Source organism: Zea mays, chromosome 5 (genome assembly GCF_902167145.1).
Source record: "Zea mays cultivar B73 chromosome 5, Zm-B73-REFERENCE-NAM-5.0, whole genome shotgun sequence".
NCBI classification, from domain to species: Eukaryota; Viridiplantae; Streptophyta; class Magnoliopsida; order Poales; family Poaceae; genus Zea; species Zea mays.
The window spans coordinates 162,714,417-162,719,545 of NC_050100.1; the positions used below are offsets into that span (position 1 = coordinate 162,714,417).

Here is a 5,129-nt window from a genome sequence, read left to right on the forward strand (position 1 = left end):
TCTTTGCATATAGGTTTACTTTTACTTCCTAAATGAAATATAGATTTTTATCATTATTTTGCATAAATTTTGTACCTCTAGTGTTAATTTATTACTCCATCTATTTTAAATTAAGTCACAAGTTTATATATAGAACAAATATAATACTATATATGGCATATTATTGAAATGATGATAAAAAGTGACGTACCTTTTTTATATAAATTAGATGTTATTTGTTAGACAAAATTTAAAGTTTAAACCCCAACTTGTACTTAGAGAAATAAAAAAATAAAGTTTGCCCACTAAAATAGTTGAGTAAACCAAATTAGATGTTAGCTTATGAGGGCATATAGATATAGGTCAAATTTGGACGAGTAATTTGGTTTTTTCATATATTTTTGATGATCTTGTTTGTTTGGCTTAACTTTTGGAGGGCTTTTCAACGTCTTTGTTATTTGAGACAAACTGATTTGATTAGAAGTGTTTACTTAAAATAGTACAAACTTTTACAAAAAGAAACTGCTCCTTTTTATGTTATAATATAGAAATCATCAGGAGATAATGCCGATATCTTCTCGAAGACTAGAAGTAAATTTCATTTCCTACTCACCAGTGAATGGCATGGCTATTTATCAAAGTAGATTGAATTGCTCAGAGCAATTTTAAGCTTTATACCAACTTATATTAAAAAGGAATAGGTATTTGGACCAAAAAATGTCTCTAAGAGGGATGAAAGCGGATATCTAAATTATTAGAATAAATTTAATATTTTAAAGTAGATATGTATGAAATTTGATATTGTTTTTCTTATGTTATCAAGCACATTACTATAATTAAGAATAAAAATTTGCGTAAATTGTTTTATGCATGATTTGCTCCATACAATAAAAAAATGTAAAAAACATATCTAATGTTTACCTTTTACAAAATCTTTACAAACTCAATGCTAAAAACAATAATACGAATTTGCATAACAGATTCTATATTCTATTTATTCACAATCAAAGAAAAAACCAAAAAAGTGATATGTGATTAAATATCAGTCTTCATCCCTGACAGAGAGATTGCTGAGTCCCGTTTCTATGATTTGAGCAAGAGAACTGCCTACTATTTATTTATTTACTATATTAACCACGGGAGCAACTCTCCCACTACGTTGAGCCACAGGTTGACTACCGTCCGATGGCCAATCAACGTTCAATATCAAGCATCTTGTGTCCGACTTCGCGTGGTATCCTCTATCCACCGACACCTGGCGTCGTTGGTGTCCTATAACTAGAAGCATCGCGAACCCCCACCCCCTTACTTTCACCTGAAAAAAAAGTCACACACAGCGGCACAACGGCGCAGTGCCAACTCAGTTTGTCGCCAGGAGCTCAATCCCCTCTGTCTCAAACTTTCCATGCCACGCCGGAGGAAGCGACGAAGCGTCATCCCTCCTCCCCAAACAATCATCGCGGTGCGGCTCGGCCCACTCGGGCAGCCGCCAGGAGGTCCATCCTCCCTCCCTCCCCTCAAACGACATCGCGTTGTCGGGACAGGCCACGACACTATCTCCTCGCGGCCTCGCCTTTCCTTCTCCTACTGGCGACGGTGCGGCCACACACGAGGTGGAAGTAAATATCCGTGGGTCCGTGGCGAGGTGCATAGCAGCGGACCTGGCCGCCAGGAGCAGTAGTGAGGGTGCCAGGGATGGAGGTGGCCATCACCGCCGTCGACATGGCAAGCTCGTCTGGTGGCGCGGTATGCAACTTGTATTCCCACCACTCTGCTGAGGATGAGGCGATGGCGTTGGACGAGGCGCAGCGGGGCACGGAGCTGCGCGAGTACTGTCGTTGTATAGTGGCACGCTACAGATTCCATTCTAGGTGAGTACACCAAGGTATCGAGGTCTTGTCTTGTCTCGGACCACGCCCTTTCCATTCCCTTCCTTCTCTACACACGCACACGCGGCTGATTTTCTTCATTTGGTTTTCTACCTCTCGGTCCACGTTGATCTGGTGATGCGCTTTCCACGGTGTTCTTTTTTCACTCCTTTTTTCCCTCTGCCTTGTGAGTTTGTGCTGGAATTTTTGTGCCATGCTGATGAAAACCGGAATGCTTGCGTCTTCAGGTTGTTGCGGCCATGATGGGCATCTCGACGAGTTGGCTTAAGCCAAGGAAGGTGGAGCACAACATCGTAAGTACAATGCAGATGTTGGACAAATGGTAGTGTTCTTTTTCCACTCATTTTTTCCTCTGTCATGTGAGATTGTGCCATTGTGGTGCAATTTTGTATCGATGCTGATAAGAACCGGAATATTTGCGTCTTCAGGTTGCTGCGGCCGTGATGCACATCTCGACAAGGTGGCTCAAGGCATTAGTTGAGCTAACAAAGGTGGACCAGCAAATTCCTTCCAGTCATTATACAAATGTGGTGTATCATGGTTTTCTTAAAAATTGGTGGTTGGTGCATTCATTTCGCTTAGTGCCTAGATCTATGTGGATTTTGCTTCCTTGACTGAATCGTGCGTAGAGTGTTTTATTCCCAATAACTATTGGGGTAGGCATGAAAATTGTAGAATTAGATGGATTATTGGTATGGATTTTCTTTCTGTTTTATCTGTACCTTCTGACTTGCTGTTGCAGCAGCTTTGCTTGGTGGAACAAAGGTTGAGTTGCCACCCGGAGGCTTTGGACAATCCATAACGCTGACATCGAACTGCTTTGCTAAGCTTATTATGTTCTCTGTAATCTACAAGACCTCATCATAGTGGCATTTCACCTAAAAAGGCTTTGATCTAATTCTTCGTCTAGGGTAGACAACTTTATTGGATTTCTTGCTTGGAGATTTTTTGTAAAACAGGTGGACAAGACCTCCTTCGAGGTTCTGCCTTCTTTAGCAGATTTTCTGGGGCTTGATGAGCATGCATGCATTGGTGATCTGGCATTGCTGACAGTCTCTTAATACTTCAAATGAGCTCTTGACAACCAAAGATATTCATTTCATTTATGTCGGTCTCATTTATGCCAGTGAAAGATGAATATCTAGGCGGCAACTTTCTAAGGCTTCTGTAGCCCGCTATGGGAGCAACAGAAGCAAACGAAACCCCAATGCTTCTCAGTGGTTCTTGCAGACCTAATGACGAGAACAGTTCTTGGCCTCCCCTCCTGTATTCTTCTGACATATTGATGTGCTATGCGAGTAATGAGACTTCATCTCAACATAAATAGGTTCAATATTGTGTGCTTACTGTTATGTTACTTTTTCTTTTTCTTTTTCTAAAAAAGGCGCCAGTAAGATATTGAATATGGATGTCCATTGTTTATAGAAGGCTATATAACCCGAACCAGATCGTGCATACAGCTCAATTCTACCAAACTGAGGATATTATTCACCTCTTACATATCTTATGAAAATAGTCTTAGCAGCTCTCTTGTGGTTATTTAAATTATTGACATCTCAAGCAGAGGTTGATAGTGACTTAACTAGCAGAAAGGAAATAAAAAAGCAGGTAAGTTCTTTATTAAAAGAATATTTTCCTATTATTTCCTTTTTTAATTTTTTTCTGTTGATATATGTACGTACATGTTTATATTTCATCTTATTTCGTTTTTTAAGAAAAAGGTAATTCGGCAGAAAAAGGTAATTCAGCTATAAATGATTGAGTAAATCAAGTGAGATAGCTCCTTTATGAAAATGTAATAATTTAGTTTCTTCTTTGTCACTATCTTAATCTATCTGTACTATTGTATAGTTTAAAAGTATAAATTTCGGGGCTATATTTGAAAGGTATGTATCGCAAATGTTTCCCCGTCACAACAGAAATAATAGTTATATCTCTACCAAATTTGATTTAAGATATATCCCTATTTTAAATTATTAATTGTTAGTATTATAATAATGATGTCTTACATCTTAAAGTGTTTGTCAAAACAATAAGTTTGAACGATATTTGTCTTGGTATTTTATGAAATCTATAAACTTAGAAGTAGGATCATATATATTATTATTTTGTTTTTTAATTACAACTCTGAGCGAATGTTCGTGAAAATTATTTATAAAACGAAAACCTACCTTTTTTACTATCAAACACTTTTGAACAAATAAATTAATCTCGCGCGCTGGGCGCGCACTAGCTACTAGTATTGATAAAGAAGTTAGACAAATACATTAGCAACAATGACAAGAACAACCAAATAACTAAGATATCATGCACTTCATCACAGCAATGTGAAAACTGTATGATTTGTTTTTTAAAAAATGGGGTGATCCACTTCTTAGGGCATGTTTGGAAGCACGCCCAGTTTTTTTAAAAAATGGTTTATAAAAGTTGAGTGGTTCCTAACACACCAGTTTATGCTCTAATATGTAGAAACTAGATTCCTAGTTTCTTAAAACCAAAAAAAATCTCGTCTAGCTAAAATCGGTTTATAAAAAATGAGGTGGTTCCAAACATCATTAACGAGTTCTTTTCATAAACCAGTTTCTAAAAATTGGATTCTTAACTAGGTTGCTTGTTTGACCTTATTTTTTTATTTGATTCCCGAAATAGAATAGATTAATCCACTGTCATCTTACTTACACAAACTAGTAATAATTAGTTTATAAACATGTGGAGTAAGACTATTCAGCTAAGATTACGGGAGAAAACAATTTTTGGCTATACAACTGTTGTCCAAATTGTCTTCAGCAATGCAACTCTAGAACCAAAAGTTTATTTTTTTGCCGATGAACTATGAACACCCAACAAATTTGACCATCTAGCTGGTTTTAGAGATAGTTTTGCATTTTCTAGAAATTGTAAAATGTAGTTTAGTTTAAAAAAGCATCGTTAATTTATTTTCAATAAAAATATAAAACTAGTACCACAATATTTCTAAAATATAATGTTCCTAGTATTTTATTGGTTATAGACTTATAGTCCACGGCGAAGCTACATAAAAGATAGGGGTGCTCATGCGTCCACAGAAATATGTAAAAGTAGTGATTCATACCAAATCTTTATTATATATATGCAGCATCGATATATTATTACTATGTCTATATCTATACTACACTTAAAGCATCAGTTTCAACGGTCGTCCCGCGTCATATTTTTTACAAATAACCCCCCACAGTTATTTCAAATTAACCCGATGCACGTCTATAGATAGCTAAACGTCGG

The 5,129-nt window shown here is 37.0% G+C and overlaps 1 long non-coding RNA gene across 1 annotated transcript; it reads left to right on the forward strand.

Moving 5' to 3' along the window:
- The first annotated feature begins 1,284 nt into the window (after nucleotides 1–1,284).
- Nucleotides 1,285–2,663, forward strand: LOC103627149 (uncharacterized). Its single transcript, XR_553416.3, has 3 exons — nucleotides 1,285–1,850; nucleotides 2,096–2,190; nucleotides 2,297–2,663. It is a non-coding gene; the product is annotated as an uncharacterized lncRNA (long non-coding RNA).
- Nucleotides 2,664–5,129: the final 2,466 nt, after the last annotated feature.